Source organism: Ovis canadensis, chromosome 6 (genome assembly GCF_042477335.2).
Source record: "Ovis canadensis isolate MfBH-ARS-UI-01 breed Bighorn chromosome 6, ARS-UI_OviCan_v2, whole genome shotgun sequence".
Classification (NCBI taxonomy): Eukaryota; Metazoa; Chordata; class Mammalia; order Artiodactyla; family Bovidae; genus Ovis; species Ovis canadensis.
This window is the reverse complement of record NC_091250.1, coordinates 127,455,096-127,477,960: the sequence shown is the minus strand read 5'-3', so window position 1 is coordinate 127,477,960 and position 22,865 is coordinate 127,455,096. Positions and strand designations below refer to the sequence as shown.

Genomic DNA, 22,865 nt, shown 5'->3' with positions numbered 1-22,865 from the left:
AAATGTGGGAGGTCTGTGAGAGGTAGGGTGGGAGGATTCTAGAATTTACATTGTTAAGTTTACATTTAATAAATTTAACTTTTAATATAAATAATAATTTACATTAAATTTACATTTAATAATTGACAGCATTTGCATTATTAAAGTTTTATTTTAATCTCCTTTTTTTGTTTTTGAAATTCTAATCAAAACGCTCATTGTCCTGTCCACTTTCCAGAAATAAGCATTTAAAATTTTTTCAGCAGGTTTTTTCCCCCTGGTATTGACTTCCGCATTTCCAAATAATAAACCTATATGCTGTTTCCTGATGTTTCCATCTTGGGTAGTATCTTTGACTTCCCACTGTGGAAAAGGAAATTTGAACTTTAATTCCACATATCCTCAAAAAGCATCCTTAGGACTTCCCTGGAGGTTCAGCAGCTAAGACTTCATGCTTCCAATGCAGGGAGCCTGGGTTCAATCCAGGGTCAGGGAACTAGATCCCACAAGCTGCAACTAAAAGTTTCCATGCCAAAGCTAAAGATCTCCCATGCTGCAACTAAAGATCTCTCATGCTGCAATAAAGACCTAGTGCAGCCAAATACACTGGGGGAAAAAATGCAGCCTTCTGTATCTTTCTTTAGGCAAATCTTTTTTTTTTTTAAAGATTTATTTATTTTTATTATGGCTTCCCTTGTAGCTCAGTCAGTAAAGAATCTGCCTGAAGTGCAGGAGACCCAGGTTTGATCCCTGGAGAAGGAAATGGCAACCCACTCCAGTATCCTTACCTAGAAAATCTCATGGACACAGGAGCCTGGTGGGCTGCAGTCCCTGGGGTCACAAAGACTGGGGCATGACTGAGTGACTAACACTTACACACTTACTATTATGGCTGCACTGGGTCTTGGTTGCTGCCTGCAGTCTTTCTCTAGTTGCAGTGAGCGGGGGCTACTCTCTAGTTGTGGTGCACAGGTTTCTCCTTGACGTGGCTTCTCTCCTTGCGGAGGACAGGTTGTAGAGCTCAGGCACTTCAGTCTTGCGGCGTGTGGGCTTAGCTGCTCTGGGGCATGTGTGATCGTCCCAGACTAGGGCTCGTTGGCAGGTGGACTCTTTACCACTGAGCCACTAGGGAGACCCCCAGGTAGCTTGTATCAAAAGCTTTCACTCCGTAAGCAGCATTTACATTATTATGACTTGTGGGTATATAATACTTTGGCCACCTGATGCAAAGAGCTGACTCACTGGAAAAGACCCTGATGCTGGGGATGATTGAAGGTGGGAGAAGGGAACGACAAAGGATGAGATGGCTGGATAGCATCACCGACTTGATGGACATGAGTTTGAGTTAACTCTGGGATTTGGTGATGGACAGGGAGGTGCCGGGAGCCAGCATGAGGAATCCCGCCCATGGCAAAGGTCATGAGGAAGGAAGCCCAACAAAACGCAAAGGCGTGATCTGGCTTCAGGGGTTCCCCCTGAGTTTTCCTGAACATCTACCCCCCAAAACCAGAGTCTGCCTGCCTTATTGTACTGTGTTTCCACTCTTCTGACATAGCAGGGGGCCATCCCTGACCACTTTCCTCGAAAAAGAATTTAACTCAGGGCTTCAGTCTCCTGCATATGAGAGGAATGTTTCAGCTCAAACCCCCTCTGATGGCCCTCTAACTTGCCTGACAGGTTCCCCCAGACTTTTTACAACTTATGAATTGTTTACAGCGCCCCAGCCCCAGCCGTGAAAGGCACAAAGCTTAAAGCATCTTAAAGATACAGAGCCTTTTCTAAAGAGCTAAAAATCATATTGGTGATGGTTTTTCACTGTTGACTCAATGACTGCTGCCAGGCCTCCATATTCTTTATCTTTTAGACACCTGAAGGATATTAATCAACGTAATAGGGATATAGAAAAAGGAATATAGTAGTTTTGATGTTAGCAACACTATACTTTTGAGTTAATTACTTTTCTTTGTTATAAATCACTGTACTCCTTTTACTTGTTATAAATTGTTGTATCTTTGCTATGTAAGAATGTAACCTTATTTAGTGCTTTCTGAGAGTGGCACCAGACTTTGGGAAGAACAGCACAAATAAGTCTTCTGGTTGACAAACCCTTATCAGAAAAAAGGCTGTAAAATGCTAATTGGCTTTCTGGCCAGAAGATGATGTAAATCACCTAAGACTTGTGTATACAACTAGGTATGCAGAGAGAAAGCCTGGTTTTGATAAGAGTCAGGGCTGCTGACGCTGCATACCTTTGTATTACTCATTGATCTCTATGTACAATCAAAAGTATAAAAAGCCTTCTGAACGATAAAGGATGGACCAGTTTCTTAGACTAGTCTCTCGAACTAGTTTCTTGGAAATCTGGCTCCCCCCGTGTCTCTCTCTTTCTCTTTCTCCCTCTCCCTCTCCCTCCCTCTCCTTTTCCAGCTGAATTCCCATCTGGAGCGAGGAGGCTCACCACATCTACTTACTTGCCCTGGCGTCTAAGATCCACGGAAAGGGAGCCTAAGGCGGGGCACCCTTCGATATTCAAGTGGGTGCTGGTGGCCTAACGTAGATGGTGCAAATCTCGTCTTGAGATTTTATTGGCTTTCCCCGTAAACCAAGTTATTCAGCCTCTTTTCTCCAGTAAAATTTCCTACTATACTATTTCTTCTTAATTTCTTTTACATTTCTAAATAAATAAGTTTTCCTTGCCCACGCCGTCCCCACTTCAAATTTCCCTGGATCCACCAGGGCTGGACCCTGGCAGGGAGGCCTGGCGGGCTGCGGTCCATGGGGTCACAAAGAGTCGGACACGACTGAGGGATTGAACTGAACTGTGGGTATTATTCATGGCTGAATTGTAGTCTTCTATGGTTCTGTTTCCTTTCTTGTGAACTTCATGCTTACCCTGGAAGTAGTCACTTTCTCCCACAATTCCCCGCCACCGGCTTATTTGCTTGCTTGGTGTAATATGTACACTTATGATTATGGTCAAATTCTCTACAAGGCTTGTAAATCCCTCAATGCATTTTAAAGCATTGGTCAATATTTCAGGTGTCTCACTCTCTCTCTCTTTTCATTTCTTGGAAACATCCTTTCTTGTCCAGTTTACTGTCTCAATCTGAGCTCACTGCTCTCAAGTTGCTGCGTAGTTGTCTTGCAGTGGTCCAGGAACATGCTGGTTCTCCTCTCTCTTGAGTTGATGTCCTGTTTCCTAGATCTCCTGTCTTCTTATCTATTTTTTAGATCGCATCTTCCAATAGTGTCTTCAGAAGATGCCATAGGGGCTAAATTTTTTTACTTTTGCATAATAATGTAAAATGGCATTATTCTACCCTCACACTTTACTGAGAATTTGGTTGGAGAGAATTTTAAGTTGAAAATAATTTTCCCCCAAAAATCTGAAGGCAGTACGCCACTGTTTTCTGATGTCTATGTTATTGTTGAAAGAGCCAAGGCCATTCTCCTAATCCTGTTTATTTGACTTTCTCTCTGGAAGTCTTTGGGATAAATCTCAAGAGTATGAAATTTCAGAGATGCACTTGAGAGCAAGCCATTTCCTTTCATTGTGCTGACAGCTCCTGGAAGGATGTTTCCAAGAAAAAAAAAAAAACAGAGAGAGAGACAGACAGAGCTAAAGAAATCACCTGGTGTATTGACTAATACTTTCAAATGCATTGAGAGATTTATACATTTTGCAGATAATTTAACCATGATTACAAATGTATGTCTTAACAGAATACCAAGCAAATAAACTTGGGAGAAGGGAGACAATTATTACCTCTAAGTTAAGCAAGTTTACAAGAAAAAACATAATCGCAGAATACTTTAAGCTCAGCTATGAACAACATTCATGAGACACAATGTAAATGCTGACTACTGCTTTAATGCTTTCATCTAGAAAATAGAAAGAATTCAACAACTCAAAAGAAGAAAAACCACTCAAATTTTTAAATGGCATCTGCTTTTAAAATATGAGCAGACACCTCACCAAGGAAGATATTCTACTACTAGGTTATTTGCCAAAGAAAAAAATGAAAATATGTCGAATAACAGGCAAATTCGGCCTTGGAGTTCAAAATGAAGCAGGGCAAAGGCTAACAGAGTTTTGCCAAGAGAAAGCACTGGTCATAGCAAACACTCTCTTCCAACAACACAAGAGAAGACTCTGCACATGAACATCACCAGATGGTCAACACCAAAATCAGATTGAGTGTATTCTTTGCAGCCAAAGATTGAGAAGCTCTATAAAGTCATCAAAAACAAGACTGGAGCCGATTGTGGCTCAGATCATGAACTCCTTATTCCAAAATTCAGACTTAACTTGAAGAAAGTAGGGAAAACCACTAGATCATTCAGGTATGACCTAAATCAAATCCCTTATGACTATACAGTGGAAGTGAGAAATAGATTCAAGGGATTAGAGCTGATAGGCAGAGTGCCTGAAGAACACTGGATGGAGGTTCCTGACATTATACAGGAGGCAGTGATCAAGACCATCCCCAAGAAAAAGAAATGCAAAAAGGGAAAATGGTTGTCTGAGGAGGCCTTACAAACAGATGAGAAAAGAAGAGGAAGCCAAAGGCAAGGGAGATAAAGAAAGATATACCCATTTGAATGCAGAGTTCCAAAGACTAGCAAGGAGAGATAAGAAAGCCTTCCTCAGTGATCAATGCAAAGAAATAGAGGAAAACAATAGATTGGGAAAGACTAGAGAACTCTTCAAGAAAATTAGAGATACCAAGGGAATATTTCATGCAAAGATAGGCACAATAAAGGACAGAAATGGTATGGACCTAACAGAAGCAGACGATATTAAGAAGTGGCAAGAATACCCAGAAGAACTGTACAAAAAAGATCTTTATGACCCAGAAAACCATGATGGTATGACCACTCACCTAGAGCCAGACAACCTGGAATGTGAAGTCAAGTGGGCCTTAGGAAGCATCACTATGAACAAAGCTAGTGGAGGTGATGGAAGTCCAGTTGAGCTATTTCAAATCCTGAAAGATGACGCTGTGAAAGTGCTACACTCAATACGCCAGCAAATTTGGGAAACTCAGCAGTGGTCATGGGACTGGAAAAGGTCAGTTTTCATTCCAATCCCAAAGAAAGGCAATGCTAAAGAATATTCAAACTACTATACAATTGCACTCATCTCACACGCTAGCAAAGTAATGCTCAAAAGTAATGCTCAAAAACTCTCCAAGCCAGGCTTCAACAGTACATGAACTGTGAAATTCCAGATGTTCAAGCTGGTTTTAGAAAAGGCAGAGGAACCAGAGATCAAATTGCCAACATCCACTGGAGCATCGAAAAAGCAAGAGGGGTCCAGAAAAACATCTAGTTCTGCTTTATTGACTATGCCAAAGCCTTTGGCTATGTGGATCACAATAAACTGTGGAAAATCCTTCAAGAGATGGGAATGCCAGACCACCTGACCTGCCTCCTGAGAAATCTGTATGTAGGCCAAGAAGCAACAGTTAGAACTGGACATGGAACAACAGACTGGTTCCAAATCGGGAAAGGAGGACATCAGGCTGTACATTGTCACCCTGCTTATTTAACTTATATGTAGAGTACATCATGCGGAGAAGGCAATGGCACCCCACTCCAGTACTCTTGCCTGGAAAATCCCATGGATGGAGGAGCCTGGTGGGCTGCAGTCCATAGGGTCGCTACTAGTTGGACACGACTGAGCGACTTCACTTTCACTTTTCACTTTCATGCCTTGGAGAAGGAAATGGCAACCCACTCCAGTGTTCTTGCCTGGAGAATCCGAGGGACGGGGGAGCCTGGTGGGCTGCCATCTATGGGGTCGCACAGAGTTGGACACAACTGAAGCAACTTAGCAGCAGCAGCAGCAGCAGAGTACATCATGAGAAATGCCAGGCTGGATGAAGCACAGGCTGGAATCCAGATGCCATGAGAAATATCAATAACCTCAGACATGCAGATGACACCACACTTATGACAGAAAGCAAAGAAGAACTAAAGAGCCTCTTGATGAAAGTGAAAGAGGAGAGTGAAAAAGTTTGCCTAAAACTCAACATTCAAAAAACTAATATCATGGCATCTGGTCCCATCACTTCATGGCAAATAGATGGGGAAACAGTGGAAACAGTGACAGATTTTATTTTGGGGGGCTCCAAAATCACTGCAGATGGTGATTGCAGCCATGAAATTATAACACACTTGCTCCTTGGAGGAAAAGCTATGACCAACTTAGACAGCATATTAAAAAGCAGAGACATTACTTTGCCAACAAAGGTCCATTGAGTCAAAGCTATGGTTCTTCTAGTAGTCATGTATGGATGTGAGAGTGGGACTGTAAAGCAAGCTGAACGCCAAAGAATTGATGCTTTTGAACTGTGGTGAAGACTCTTGAGAGTCCCTTGGACAGCAAGGAGATCCAACCAGTCCATCCAAAAGCAAATCAGTCCTGAATATTCATTGGAAGGACTGATCCTGAAGCTGAAACTCCAATACTTTGGTTACCTGAAGTAAAGAACTGACTCATTGGAAAAGACCCTGATGCTGAGAAGATTAAAGGCGGGAGGAGAAGGGGACAACAGAGGATGAGATGATTGGATGGTATCATCGGCTCGATGGACATGAGTTTGAGTAGGCTCCAGGAGTTGGTGATGAACAGAGAAGCCTGGCGTGCTGCGGTCCGTGGGGTTGCAGAGTCAGACACGACTGAGTGACTGAACTGAACTGAAAGATTTATACATGAAATATGCATAGCAGCTTAATTCATAGTAGTCCCTAAACAATGCAGATACCCAACAAGGAAGGAATAAGCAAATTGTGATGTAGTCTACAATAAAATACAACTAAGAGACACAAAGGAGCAAACAATGAAGAATCTAAAAACATACATATGCTTCATGAAAGAAGCTAAACATAATAGAATACACACTGGGTCATTCTCCTTATGTGATGTTCTAGAAGAAAGAAGAGAATGCTGATATACAGAATTGAGAGAAAAGAGATTTCAGATGGAACCATTGCCTGAGCAAAGGCAGAACAATGAGAAAGCACGGGGCTTCTCTTGAAAAAGGTATAGTTTTATTTTCACTGATAAATAGGGTGCAGGTTGAGATCTGACTTAAAAAGTTAGGGTCATACCTTTTTTTTTCTTTTTTGGCCCTGCCTCGAAGCTTGCAGAATCTATCTCCCCGACCAGCAATTGGACCCATGCCCTCAGCAGTGAAAGCATGAAGTCCTAACCACTGGACCACCAGGGAATTTCCAGGGTCATATTTTATGTCTTAAAGACCCTTGGATACAGTACTAATTTGAACTTTGTCCTCCTGAACAACAGGTTCTTTCATTCCTGAACTTTCTTATTGAAAATTTTGTCTTGTTTGCTGGTTGGAATTTTTGGTTGCTGGAGGATGAAGCAAGAGAGAGAATGAATTTGAAGGTTTGAACGTTTCATAATGACCTCTCAATGAATGTTTTAAATACTTGTGCTCAGTCGTTCCGTCACATCCAGCTCTTTTGTGACCCCATGAACTGTAGCCTGCCAGGCGCCTCTGTCCGTGGAATTTCCCAGGCAAGAATACTGGAGCTGGTTGCCATTCCCTCCTCCAGGGAATCTTCCTGACCCAAGAGTTGGGATGGAAGCCATGTCTCTTCTGTCTCCTCCATTGGCAGGCAGATTCTCTACCACTAGCACGACCTGGGAAGTCCCTTTAAATGCTTATCATCGTCTTGTTTGTTCCTTGTGTTTATTTTCAGTTGTGGTCGACTGAGTAATGGTCCCACACAGATGTCCATGTCTTAGTCCTGTGGAACCTATGAATACATCAGCTTACATGGTAAAAGGGACTTTGCAAATGTGGTTAAATTAGGGATCCTGAGATGGAGGGATTATAATGGACCGTCCGGATGGGTCCAATGGATTCATAAGTGAAGACAATCATAGAGAGAAGGCAATGTGGTGATGGAAGCAGAGAGATATTCGAGAGTGCTTTGCTGCTGGCTTTGAAGATAAGGCAGGTGCTGTGAGACAGCGAATGCAGGAAGACCCTAGAAGCTTGAAAACTCAAGGAAACAGATTCTTCCCTGGGGTCTCCAGAAGGCACAAACTCTGCTGACACCTTGACTTTAGTCTAGTGAGATTATCATTGGACTTCTACCTCCAAAAGATAATAAATCCGTGTTGCTTTAAGCCATTCATATTGTGGTCATTTGTTACAGCAGCAATGGGAAGTGAGTACAGGTTTTGGTCTCTGAAAGTGTCTGTCTTTCTGCCTCCCTTTGTCTTCACTTCCAAGACTGAGCTTGGGAGGGACACCATGGGCATCTTACCCTTGGCTAATCTTGGCCAGAGTCTGCCAGGAGCATGCCCCAAAGAAGAAATGGAATTGGAGTAGGAGTGTGGTGAGTTCAATCATCACAAGAAAGATTTTTTTCTGGCTCCAAACTGTGCCAACTCTACTGTAACAAATACTAAAAATATGAAAGTGGTTTGGAAGTGGGTAACGGGTAGAAGCTGGAAGAAGTTTGAGGAACATGATAGAAAATCCTAGATTGCCGTTAACACACAGTTAGTAGAAATGTGGTTTGGAAGACTTCCCTGGTGGTCCAGTGGCTAAGACCCCAAGCTGCCACTGCAGAGGCATGGGTTTGAACCCTGCTCAGGGAACTAAGATCCCGTCTGCCATGTGACACAGCCAAAAAAGGAAATATCAGTGTCTGCTGATAAAGTCTCAGGAGGAAAAGAGGAATATGTTTTTGGAAATTGGAAGCAAGGGGGTTGTTATATAATGATAATACTGTGTCCTATAAATTATACAGAAAATGGAACGTGTAAGCAACAAATTTGAGTATTTGGTTGATTTCCCAGCAAAGTTCTGAAGGTGTGACCTGGTTTCTCCTTGTTGCTTTTGGTAAAATGTGAAAGAAAAAAGTGGAGAAAACTGTTACAAAAAGTTAGCCGAATTTTATTTGGGAAATTCTTAGACTACATAGATTGCAAATAATGCTGGAGTTGAGATTCAGTGTCAGGAAAGGATGCTCTGGAGAGTTAGCCAATGATGTGGTTGGTGAGGTATTGTCTTTTTTTTTAATTAAAAATTTAACTGTGGTAAAATACACATTAAAGTTATCATCTTAACCATTTTAAGTGTGGAGAGACTTTTGCTAGTGCTTGAGAAGTACAAAAGGTTAGCAGACTCAAGTACATAGAGGGCTCTTTGAAGGGGTCTATGACTCAGAACGGGGAAGGCAATGGCACCCCACTCCAGTACTCTTGCCTGGAAAACCCCATGGATGGAGGAACCTGGTAGGCTATAGTCAGTCCATGGGGTCGCTAAGAGTCAGACACAACTGAGTGACTTCACTTTCACTTTTCACTTGCACGCACTGGAGAAGGAAATGGCAACCCACTCCAGTGTTCTTGCCTGGAGAATCCCAGGGACGGAGAAGCCTGGTGGGCTGCCGTCTATGGGGTCACACAGAGTCAGACACGACTGAAGTGACTTAGCAGCAGCAGCAGCAGCATGACTCAGAAGCCAGAAAGAGAAATGAAATGGTTCAGGAAATATCTATGGAGTAGCCTCTTCTAACGGAGTGAATTTATCACCCACAATGTTTATGAGACTGCTGTACCAACAGAAACATAGTCACTTTGGATGAAAAGGGACAGAGGACAAAACTGTAAAAGCTGTCAGATTCCCAAAATTCTACAGGTAGAAAACAGGCTGCGAACAACAGAGCTGTATTACTCTTGATAAGAAAAGATGATTCCAAGGGTGGAGAGCTCTGGAGAGTGGAATGAGTCCGGGGGCAGAGACATGAGCCATAGAAGTTATTTCTACGCTTTGAAACTTAACGGAGTTTGCCTAGGTGGACAAATGATCAACTGGCTCTTTTCCTTCATTCTCTCCCTTACTGAATGAGGAAGGATCTGTTACCCTATGCCTGTCCCACCACTCTTATTTTTGGAACACAGACTTACTTCCTAATTTCACAGGTCCACAGATTTTGCTCCAGGATAGGTTATACCCAGAAGTGTGCCCATACATAATTTAGATGATGATATGAGATGGCTGAGATTTTGGGAAGCCCCTGGAATAGATGAATGTATTTTTCACATGGGACGTATAAGGGTCTGTGAGGACTGGGGGTGGACTGTGATAGGCTGAATAATGGTTCCCACTAAAGATGGCCAAGTCTTAATCCCTGAAACCTGAGATTATGTTGTCACACATGGTAAAAGGGATTTTGTAGAAGTGACGTTGTTTAGTCGCTAAGTTGTGTCTGGCTTATTGTGACCCCGTGAACTATAGAAGTGACATATGTTGGCCATAAAGATACAAGATCTTTGGGTCAGAGATACAACTTATTATTTATAGCAAGGAAAAAAAAGGGGAATCAGATCAGCGTGTGGGTTCGCTGCCTATGCTGCAGTTCCCACAGGTCTCAGCTCTTCACGCAGCGCTTGCACCACAGGAGGCAGGTTTTAAGGGGCTACTGGTACATCTTCCTACCCTTCTCCACAGAGAGATTACTCATTATTCTTGGAAGGCAAGCAAATGTCTCCAGGGAAGTAAGGAGAAGACTTGACCTTTACTTCCCAGGGATGTTTCTTGGGAAGAAGGATGTTTCTAGTCTCACCATCCTGGAATGTTCCCTTACATGCATATTCTTAATTTGAATCCAAATACTTTCATTCAGAGGATTCAGATTATGCAGAAATGTGAGCTATTCATGGAGAGTTGTCTTCCAGCTGAAAGCACCCAAAAGGGGGATAAGTCTATTATTTTTAACAGAGTAGAAAAAACTAAAAAAATCCCCAAAGATTACAATAATGCTAGGAAAGGCTGATGGAAAGGAATTGCTAACCTGTGATTTTAGAGAAAGACCATGCCCAAAGAAACAGGTGGGGAGGGGGATCAGGAAATACGAGAGGCAGAAGTTGAAAGCAGTTTGAGGAAGACATGTTAAGCAATTAAGTTGCTTAATTTTCAGCAATGATGTGAGGAAGCAACATCAATCAGTGCCATTTGGGGACACTTCTAATCTGACAAAGATCAGACTTAAAAAAAAATTTTTGGTTACACCCTGCAGTATTTGGGACCTTAGTCCCTGAAGTGAAGTTAAAGTCGCTCAGTTGTGTCCGACTCTTTGCGACCCCATGGACTGTATGGAATACTGGCCTTTCCCTTCTCCAGGGGATCTTCCCAACCCAGGGATCAAATCCAGGTCTCCCACATTGCAGGCGGATTCTTTACCAACTGAACCACAAGGTTAGTCCCCTGACCAGGGGTTAAACCTTAACCCCCTGCACTGGAAGGCAAAGTCTTAACCACTGGATCACCACGTAAGTCCCCCCAAATCAGATACTTAAATGTAAAAAAAGGGCAAAGAAATTCGTCATACATTGATTAATTATTCCAGGGAATATGACCTCAGGTTACAAGTGATAGGTATCACAGATTCATTTGTGCCTCAGCAAATGTAAATGAAATATCCACTTACAATGTATCATGCAAGACAGAACACAATTTCTGTTCCTATGGAGCACGCATTCCAAAGTGGCAGACTGACAGAACCAGTAATCAAATAAATACAAATATTAGAAATTACATACCACCAAGCAAGCAAAGAAATAGAAAGAAGAATAAAGGAGGTACCCAAACTAAGGTGATTAGGAAGGACTTCTTTAAAGAGGCAACCTTTAAATTCAACCTATTCTCAAAACAGAAGTCAAGGGGAGTTTTTGAAAACCTAATTCACACCATGTCTCTCCTGCACAGAACCCTTCAATTGCTCTCCTTGTCACTGGCAAAACCCAGAGGCCCTAGAATGGTCCACAGTCCTTCATGATTTGGTCCTCAAACACTTCCCTGACCTCCTTTCTTACCACTTTCTATAGCACTTGCTGTGTTGCACATGTGCTCAGTCATGTCCCAACTTTGTGACCCCAGGGACTGTAGCCCATCAGCTTCCTCTGTCCATGTAACCCTCTAGGCAAGAATACTGGAGTGGGTCACCATGCCCTCCTCCAGGGCATCTTCCTGGCCCAGGGATCGAACCCATGTCTCTTGTCTCCTGCATTGCAGGGGGATTCTTTACCACTGAGCCACGGGGAAGCCCGTTCCTACAGCACTTATTATCTGCTAAATATTATAAAGGTTGTATTTATTACATTTATCGTCTTTCCCTCCTTGCCAGAACTAAAGCTCCACTAGAGAATGATCTTTTGTTTTCTTCATTTCATATCCCAAATGCCTCTACAACAATGCATGACCGCTAACCAAAATTCATTAATTTCTGTTCAATGGACATAAAATTATTTTATTGTATTTAAATTTAACCAAAATAAAACATAAGTTACCACATACATTGCTATATTAACATTTAAATACAACACAGGAAAGGATCACAAAATATGAAACACAAACAAAAACCGGGTCAGACTGATTTAACGTGGGGAGTGTCCTGCCTGCGCAAGACCTCATTCCAGTCTGGAACACAGGAGGACAGTGCTACCCGCATCTCTGCTGCACCACGGAATCCATTCCTTTCCTTTGTTTTTAACTGGGTTAAGACTGAAAATCCCAGTTCACACAAACTAGTCGTTGTGAATGGTAATAGTAGCAGGGTGCTCTTTCGACTTAGCAATGGAAAATCTTCCTTTATCTTAATCCAAAATGCTGATAAACTTAATGCTTCATAATCATTCTTCAATGTGAATGAAGAACTGAGCTGCAATAATTCATTCTCTTCTTCAGGCACCAGGTCTAACTCAGTTATTAATTCTGGGTTTTGAAAAGCAAATGGATCTTTTACCCAACAATTTTGTCTTAGTGTTTCGAATTTCTCTTCTGGGAAGAAATGGTTAAAGGTTTGAGAGAGAGACATGAGATGCAACAGTATCTCTAGTTTTATTTCCTCCAAAATGTTCTCATTAATAACATTCTCTTCAATGTGCTGCAAAAATCTTGGAAACATGTAGTAGCTAGGACGGTTGCTTTTCAGTCTCGCTTGCCACAACAATAATGTCTTGCGGAATCCTTGGATCCGTTCCATCTGTTGGAATACATCATTGTTTTTCCCCTGTAGTTTTAAACTGAGTTCATTAAGGATGCCAAAAATATGTAAAATATGCCAGTTTCATTACCCAAATGTCCTCCTCAAAAATAGTTGCCAAATGAGATTTCTTCTCAGTGAGAAAAATGTGGATCTCGTTCCTGAGTTCATAAACCCTGCTTCGTATTTTCCCTTGAGATAACCAGCGGACTTTGGTATGATATAGTAAGTGGGTATAGTTAGCTCCAATCTCTAAACAGAAGGTTTCAAGCAGTCGGCTGTTTAGTGAACTTCCTATAATAAAATTAACAACTTTCACTGCATTTTTCAATACTTCCATGAGATTCTGTGGGATCTCTCTGTACACTAACGCTTCACGATGGATAAAACAGTGATTCCACATAGCACTAGCCATCTCGAGCAACTTTTTAATTACTCTGCTCTGTTTCCCAGTTATGTTTGCTGTTCCATCACTTGTGATTCCTTTGCAGTTTTTCCAGTTTAAGTTATAGTGACCAACAATGCACTTTTCCAATTCTGTGAAAATATCTAATTCACTTAGGCATGAGGTTAAGTTTAAACAACACAAAAAATCCTCCATGAAGTCACCTTGCTACATGTATCTCACATAGACTAGAAGTGCTGTGCAGCTTCCAGTATCAGTGCTTTCATCAAACTGAACTGCAAAGTCTATTCCTGACTGTAATCGAGTAGTAAGCGTGGCCTCTAAATGCTCGGCAATTGTACAAATTCGAAGAGCTATTGTGTTATCGTTAGGAATAGTTTTTAATTTATCCGCAGATTTATCATCAAAAATTGTACGCACCATATCCAAGCATGCTGGAAGAATTTTTTCTGCAGCTGTGTAAGCCATTTTCTCTTTTGCCACACGATATGCAACTAAGTACGATGACAATAAGGCTTTCTCACTGACAGTAGAATAGCTAAGAAATGGTGTTGGTGACTTTATGTCTTTTTTCTTCCTTTGAAAATATTCAAGAGGCTTATCAATAAGTTCAGCATGCTGTGTTTCTAAGTGCCTTTTTAATTTTGAAGGTTTTAAGCTTTCATTTGCAAGAATATTATTACAAATAATACACTGAGGTCTGTCACTTTCAAAGGGTTTTTCACATTTGATAAAACCATATTTTAAATAATCTTCATTATAATGTCTTACTCTTTTTTCTTTTTGAAATGTGGTTCAAATGCAGTTGATGTTTGCAGATTAGAGTCAATATTTTTCTCATAATTGTCACTGGTCACACTTCCAGATCCAGAGGTAGAACTTGAACATGCTTTTGCATATTTTGTTTCATTATTCCTCTTTCTTTTAAAAAAGAAATGATCCATTTTAAAAGCAATTTTGAATGTTACAATTGCCACTAACTCAAATATATATATTCATGTGTGTATATTTATAGCCTAGATAACATCTTTCCAAAACATTCAATTTGCAACTGAATCTCAGTTGACCATCTCAGATTTTATATCCAGTTGCGTGTTATAATATACAACTAGACTGCACATCAGCCGTTTTGTTATGAAAACCAAACATCAATGAACAAATGACTGAAAAACCATTTCTTAAGCAATCAATGGACACTATATTGATCATATCCCCTCCATCAAATATCTTTTCACATATTGAAACTGTAAGGTGCAGGATTCTGGCAAAGGATTTATGCAAAGCACTCTGATATTTCAAATTTTATTTTGTTTTTAAAAATGTTCATCATGACTCACAAGATTGATTTCATGACCTACTAAATGGGTCCCACACATAACATGAAAAATACAGAGACATTTTCTTCTGTTGTGTTGGTAGCTTGACTATGTCTGCTTGATCAAAGAAACTAGCTGATCTGCTAAATTGTTGGCTGACACTGGAACTTCCTTGAAGTGGTGGGTATACATCTCAGACTTTTATTCCTGATACTTTCTGATGGGAAGCATATTTTTTAAAATTACGCTTTGATCTAGTAAGGTTCCAGTGAGGTTTTCCACGGCTAGGTCAGCTATACGGTTGGAGCTGGTGATATATCTTTAGAGCTTTCTTGGAATGCATCCTTGACCTGGGAATAAGACCAGAAATATGACATTAAGCATTACAAGACAGAGCGGTACTGTTCTCAGCTATCGTGACCTTTACAAAACCCAAGGTCATGGATATCGAAGCAAGCAGCTGTAGTTCTCCTCACCACCATGTTATACAGGTTTAGGCCCATTTCTAAAAGGCAGACCACTTCAACCAAGACTGGGAGAGAAAAAATGATGCAAGACCTGGGGGTCGGCACCAGGAGATGCAGAGTACACTGCCAAAGCTGAATACAGCAGACCATGGAGCAACACAGCTCATCCACCAAGTGTTATTTCCTCTTAGCTCATGTTGACTGTGCCCGTTTTGAGAGTACTTACTGCACTGCTTTCTTGAACTTAGGATATTTGGGTCTTATCAGCATAATACAGCACTTCCTTACAAACCTCTCCATTAAGTAATGCCAATTTGTGTGTGGGGGGGTGGGGTGGGGGTGAGAATGGAATGGAAGAAGGGTAGTTTTCCATCCGTGCTCAGTCACCTCTGACTCTTTGCAATCCCAGGACTGTAGCCCGCCAGGTTCCTCTGTCCATGGCATTTTCGAGGCAAGAACACTGGAGTGGGTTACCATTTCCTCCTCCAGGGGGATCTTCCGAACCCAGGGTTTGAACCTAGGTCTTCTGAATTGGCAGGTGGATTCTTTACTACTGAGCCATCAGGGAAGCCCACAAATGATATGAATGCCATCAATTTTCATCAGTCTGTCACCACTGTATTTATTCCGGTCTAATCTTTTAAGAGACATTACTTGGCCGACTAAGGTCCGTCTAGTCAAGACTATGGTTTTTCCTGTGGTCATGTATGGATGTGAGAGTTGGACTGTGAAGAAGGCTGAGCACCAAAGAACTGATGCTTTTGAACTGTGGTGTTGGAGAAGACTCTTGAGAGTCCCTTGGACTGCAAGGAGATCAACCCTGGGATTTCTTTGGAAGGAATGATGCTAAAGCTGAAGCTCCAGTACTTTGGCCACCTCATGCGAAGAGTTGACTCATTGGAAAAGACTCTGATGCTGGGAGGGATTGGGGGCAGGAGGAGAAGGGGACGACCGAGGATGAGATGGCTGGATGGCATCACAGACTCGGTGGACGTGAGTCTGAGTGAACTCTGGGAGATGGTAATGGACAGGGAGGCCTGGCGTGCTGCAATTCATGGGGCCGCAAAGAGTCGGACACGACTGAGCGACTGAACTGAACTGAACTGAACTGAATCTTTTAATAACAACGCCAGATTTGAAAGAGGCATCATGTTTTGACCTTGAAAAAAGAAAGATGCTGCCAGAGGGAGAAGGCCTTGGTGAGAGTCTTCTGTAAGACTTCATTAAATTGTATGTAACAGTAAACTTGAAGGGGACTTATATGTCATGTATGTTTTTTTTTTTAATGTAATAAACTTAGAGAGCAACTTTAGGTTCACAGCAAAACTGAGCAAATGATAGAGATTTTTTCCCCACATAGCCCTGCTCCCGCATATACAGTCTTCCCCATTATCAACATCCCCCACCAGAGTGGTACGTGTTACAGGTGACAAAGCCACACAAACACATCGCCATCACCCAAAGTCCATCACTTACACTAAGGCTCCCTCTTGGGGTCATACATCCTATGAGTTATGACAAATGAATAATGGCATGTATCTGCCATATGGCATCAGAGAGAGTATTTTCACTGCCCTAAAAATCCTGTGTCTCTATTTATCCTTCCCTTTCTTTCTAACCCCACTGATCTCTAGTAGTCACTGATTTTTTTTTTAAACTGGCTCAGCTTCACAATTTTGCTTTTTCCAGGATGCCATACTGTTAGAATTACATGTATATAGACTTCTCAGGCTGGCTTCTTTCATTTGGTAATATGCATTTAAAAGTCCTCCATGTAGTTTCATGACTTGATAGCTCATGTCCTCTTAGCACTGAAAAATATTTCATTGTTTGGTTATAAGTTTATTTATACACTCACCTACTGAAAGACAGCTTAGTTGCTCCCAATATTTGGCAATTGTGAATAAAGCTGCTATAAACATGGGCTGCCAGTTTTTGTGTGTACAAAAGTTTTCCACTCCTTTGGGTAAACACTAAGGAACCTGACTGCTGCACTGTTTTGTAAACATGCATTTTTAACAAGGATGCTCATTTTTAACAAGCCAGCCACTGGAAAAGACCCTGATGCTGGGAAAGATTGAGGGCAGGAGGAGAAGGAGAGGATGAGATGGTTGGATGGCATCACCGACTTGATGGACATGAGTTTGAGCAAACTCAGGGAGATAGTGAAGGACAGGGAAGCCTGGTGTGCTACAGTCCATGGGGTCACAAAGAGTCAGACACGACTTAGCAACCTATGGGAGAGAGAATTTAGGGTCTGATAGATGCTTCTGACTTAATCTTCCTTAGATGTTTCTCCAAAGATGACATGCTCAAAATACCTTACCCTCCTCTGAGAAAGAGGCAATGCTTTTCTTTGGAGGTCTTCTGTCCTGTCTGCCAGGGTAGTTAGCAGGAGTAATGAGTTGCTGGCAGATGCCTCCCAGATGGAGGCAAAGTATGGTGGAGAGCATCACCATATTAAACCGGAACTAAACTGTTGGAAAAGCAACTCCATCTGGATCTTTGATAAATAGGAAGAGCAATAATGCTCTTTAATTTGCTGTGCATCTAGTTTAGCCATTCTTTAGGAGAGACTTTCAAGAGTTAAGGTAACCAAATACTTGTAGCTGAAAGCATCTTATATACCAAGGTGTATTAATAGAGGCATGGGAAACAGTTTCAGGTTAGTGACTTTCCACTAATGAATCTTTTTATCTACCTGTTCCTAGAACAGTGTTTGTCACATGGTAGGTTCTCAATAAATGCATTTGAAAGATTAAATGAGAATGAATGACACCTATAGTAAACTGTACCATGGACATTCTATTTTTATTAGTCAGTGAAAAATAAGTTACCAAACTATATCTGAACAATTTGGTGATATGTAAGACAAAGATTAGTGAGACATTTAAAACTGGATCCACAATATATTTCAAAATAAATTGCTTATATAAACATAAATGTAAACTATATTTAGATTTATCTTATAAAGCCAAACACATAAATCTACCTGAAAATAAGAAAGATTTTTAAAAAAATAACCTCATTTATATTATTATGGGTATGAATAATTCTTTTAGACAAAAACAATTGTCTTTAAATCATTGTTCTTTTGTATTTTTACTATTTTCATTTCGACCCAATCCTCTTAGAAAGTGAAAGTGTTAGTAGCTCAGTCCTGTCCAACTCTTTGTGACTCTCATGGACTATAGCCCACCAGGCTCCTCTGTCCATGGAACTCTCCAGGCAAGAATTCTGGAGTGAGCTGTCATTCCCTCCTCCAGGGGATCTTCCTGACCCAGGGATAGAACCTGGGTCTCCTGCTTTGCAGGCGGATTCTTTACTGTCTGAATCACCAGGGAAGCCCCAAAGAGATTATAGAATGATATACGCGTCAGTCAACTCCATGGACTGTAGCCTGCCTGCTAGGTTTCTCGGTCCATGGGATCCTCCAGGCGTGAATACTGGAGTGAAGTGGCATGGCAGAGGATCTTCCCTACCCAGTGATCAAACCCACTTCTCTTGCATCTGCAGGAGGGTTCTTTACCTCTAGTGCCACCTGGGAAGCCTCTTTAGGAGTCCATTCGGCTGTGCTTCAGAGCAAATGTATACTGTTGTATTCATTATTATTCTTGAAGGGCTTACCTGCTCTCTTCAGACAATTCACCTACAGTAATAGTGGACATAGTATATTAGTGTACAGACCTGATAAATGTGAGGAAGAAAGCATGTGGAAGTCCTTTTTTAACTGAAAGAGGATACAAGGTAATAACTAAATGGGAGTCTGAAGTAGAAAATGTTGCAAGCTTGACAGAAGGTATGAAGTAACTGTCTACAAAAGTGCTGTGAATGGACCAGGAGAATGTTCTGAGGTTTTAAGCAGGTCTGCATGATTGCCTTACATGCTTAAAGCAATGATCATTATTATGATGCCTGACAGGTGTGGTCTTTAATTACCTGCCATGAATCTTTACCTCTTAGACATATTTCCATAGTGCTCTGAGTACTATCTTCTAAAAATACAGCTCTAATCAGTTTCCTCATAATTCAAAAACCTCTACTGGCTATGAACCAGTGCAATCTCTTCAGGATAATGTCATTTAAATTGGTATCTCCATACAATCCTACATTTCAAGCTCTAAGTGAGTTCCTGAAATATCTCGCACACTTTCACACTTCTGTTTTCATTCTGGCTGGTATTCCCTGTGCCTGGAATACTTCTCTTGCTTTAAGTCATTTAAAATCCTATTTATTCTTTATGATTTAGCTCAAATGCCACAGCATTTACCCATTCAACTAACATGTAAGGATTTACAATGTGCCAGGCGCTGGAATACAAAGCAAGAAAACGGATAGTGGGTATATTCATACAAGGGAACACACCTGTTCAGATGTTAACAGTGAATGAGCCAGAGTTACACAACACTGTCAAAGAAAGCTGCCAAAGGATATACACATTTCTGACTGTGAAAACTATGCAAAACAGCACTGTGCATGTAATTTAAAAATAAAACATAAAGGTGCTTTAAAGGGGAGGGACCTTGGTCAAGAGAGAACAGAACGGAATTGGATAGAGCAGACCAAGGGCTTCAAATATATAATAATAATTTTTCCAGTTGGGTGTTGAGTATACACGTATTGGTTATAGTTTTATTTTTACTGTCAGTCAAAAAATATCCTATTTTTAAAAGGGATGGTTAAGGCGGGATTCTTTCCTGAAGGCACTGCCTGCTTGTCTCATAACCAATAACTTTAAATTACCATCTATCTCTGATATTCGTTTCCTGTATTGTTATCGTGCACTCATTAGTTAATTGTGCCTTAAGAGGGACAGTTTGCAGGTATGAGCTTTAACTAGAATGGAATCCTCTTCCCAGGAGACTCCCGCTTCCTCCATATCTCAAGGGAGCTAACTAGGTCTACGAACCCCAGCCTGACCCCTTCAGCCGACCAGAGAGCATCTGCCCCCGGATCTCGGATCGCAGCTCCCTACCTCTGGTGGACGTCCATCCGTCCTCTGAGCAAAACCGAAACCTGTCTCCCACCAACGAACCCCGCAGTGTCTCCCTTCAGACGAATCCGGACCACTCCCACCAGAGCTCGACTTTCTTCGTTCTTACCTCCAACCCAGAGCCGCGAGCCTCCCGCCTAACCTGCCAACCGCCAGTATACCTCACTCCCCATTCCCTACTCAACACCACTTCCGGCCTCGCCTCCGCACCCAAAGAAACCCATCCCACTTGCAACCGGAAGAGGGCCGGCTCGGCCCTCTGCGCAGGCGCCAAGCCAGGAGGCGGCCCTGCTCTCGCGGTTGTCTCGCGATGTTTCCTTTTCTCGCGGGAGGTATTTGAAGGCTCCGGCGGTAACCGAGATGTCGGCTGTCTGCGGCTGACTGATCGGATCTGGCAGCGTCTGCTGAGACGCGGATGGTGGTCAGTCTCTGGCTGTCGTCAAACGCGGACCAGCTTCGCCTCTATCTGGTCCGGCGCCATGGGAGCGGAGAAGAGGCTGGTACCAATTAAGCAGACCTTCCAGCTGGCCCAGCAGCCGCTCAGGAACCGAGATTGATGATGATTGATGATGCTGGTGATTGATGATGTTGGTGACTGGTGATGCTGAACCGCCGCCTCCCGCCGGGCGGCCCCGCTTGGCCGCACGCGAGCACGCTAATTTTGTCAGTCTCTGTAAGAGAATTACAGAGATTTTTAAAATTGCCGAGTCATCGGAAAAGACCCTGATGCTGGGAAAGATTGAAGGCAGGAGGAGAAGGGGACGACAGAGGATGAGATGGTTAGACGGCATCACCGACTCAGTGGACATGGGTTTGAGCAAACTCTGGGAGATGGTGATGGATAGGAAGGCCTGGCGTGCTGCAGTCCATGGGGTCGCAAAGAGTCGGACAGGACTGAGCGACTGAATAACAGCAACAGCTATCATTTACCTTGTTTACTTATTTAGGAAGACTTATTTGAATAATCGTTTTAGGTTTGTGTCTCTAGGTTAGCAGTCCACCGATTTTTAACATAGATCTGCATTTCATCAAATAGATATAAAATGTATACAAGTAAATATATATTTTTTTTAATTTCTGCCCTGTGAATAGTTTAACAGAACACGTTTTGGGGCACAGAATAAGTCAGTGCAAAGAAAAGTTCATTTTGTTACCAGACAACTATTTTTCAGGTTGATAATACAGGTCTCCCCCGCTTTTAAAAGTTTGCTTTAGGCCGCTTCACTTTTAGGAAAGATCTGTATTGTATTAGTGCCTGTTTTGTTTTCTTTTTAATTTTTATGTTTTATAATATAGTGTTGGTTTTTGCCATACATCAACATGAATCAGTGGTCAGTGCTCCCTCCCTCTTGAACCTCCTTCCCATATCCCACACCATCTTGCCCCTTTAGGCTGTCACAGAGCACCAGGGTTGATAGTTGAAGGAAATCTGGAAGGGTTTTCACCTTTACCAAAAAAAATAAGCAAAGAGCAACAAGAGTTGGTATGCTTAGCCTTCAGAGTCTGTTTCACGTGGACCCTTTACAAGGGCAGTGGCCCTGCCAAGCTCCCCTCCCTGCAACTACACTGGGCACCTCAGGTTCGCGGCCCCATATCTTGGTACTATCTCTGCGAGCATCTAAGTTTCATCTCCATTTATTTCATGTATCAGCAAGTGTGTTCTAAAGTATCCCAAAAGCTTAGTGTGAACCGGCTGTAATTTTAAGTGTTTTGATCAGGGTGAATGAAACACCCAGTGTGTGAGTTGAATTTGCTTGGGTCCACTATTTCCATGCAGAGAGAAAGAATCTTGAAAGCTGCCAAAGTTAATATTGCTTCTGTTGGTAACAAAGCGGTCTCAGTTGGCCTTCAATGCTCAGTGAACATCTAGTTGACAAATAGAATACCAAGGTAATCTTGGGCTTCCCTGGTGCCTCAGCAGTAAAAAATCCACCTGCATTGCAGGCAACGTGGGTTCAATCCCTGACTTGGGAAGATCCTCTGGACAAGGGAATGGCTACCTACTCCAGTATTGACTGGAGAATTCCATGGACAGCAGAGCCTGGTGGACTACAGTCCATGGAGTTGGAAAGAGTCAGGCATGACTGAACAACTAACACACACGTATGTCTCTCTTACTGTATTCCCCCTCCTTCCTTCCCAGAGGAAACCACTATCCTGAATTTTCTGTTATTCATTACTTTGCTTTTGTTTAGAGTTTATTATAAGGCTACCCACTGTATCCCCCAGATATGCAACGTATCTTTGCTTCTTTTAACCTTATTATGTTGTGCTAAGTCACTTCAATCGTGTCCGACTCTGCAATCCTAAGGATTGTAGCTCTCCAGGCTCTTCTGTCCATGGGATTCTCCAGACAAGAATACTGGTAGCTATTTTGCATGTATTCTTTTGTAGTGAATTTTTTCCATTTAACACTTTCTAAGAATGATTGAGATTTATGCATGTTGCTATGCGTGCTCAGCCACTCAGTTGTGTCTGACTCGTGCCCCCATGGACTGTAGCCCACCAGGCTTCTCTGTCCATGGGATTATCCTGGCAAGAATACTGGAGTGGGTTGCCATGCCCTCCTCCAGGGGATCTTGCCAACCCAGGGGTCGAACACACGGCTCCAACCCACGGCTCCTGCATTTGGCAGGCAGATCCTTTATAGTCTTTTCCTTTTCACTACTATA

The 22,865-nt window shown here is 42.1% G+C and overlaps 1 long non-coding RNA gene across 3 annotated transcripts; it reads right to left on the bottom strand.

Annotated features, from left to right (window-relative positions):
• Nucleotides 1-12,249: 12,249 nt before the first annotated feature.
• LOC138442740 (uncharacterized) lies at nt 12,250-20,441 on the bottom strand. 3 transcript variants are annotated; one of them, XR_011257868.1, is made up of 3 exons: nt 20,303-20,441; nt 18,730-18,849; nt 12,250-15,083 (listed from the first exon to the last, which is right to left on the bottom strand). It is a non-coding gene; the product is annotated as an uncharacterized lncRNA (long non-coding RNA). The 3 variants fall into 3 exon arrangements; XR_011257869.1 differs by having other exon boundaries at nt 20,176-20,415; XR_011257867.1 differs by lacking the exon at nt 18,730-18,849 and having other exon boundaries at nt 20,303-20,426.
• Nucleotides 20,442-22,865: the final 2,424 nt, after the last annotated feature.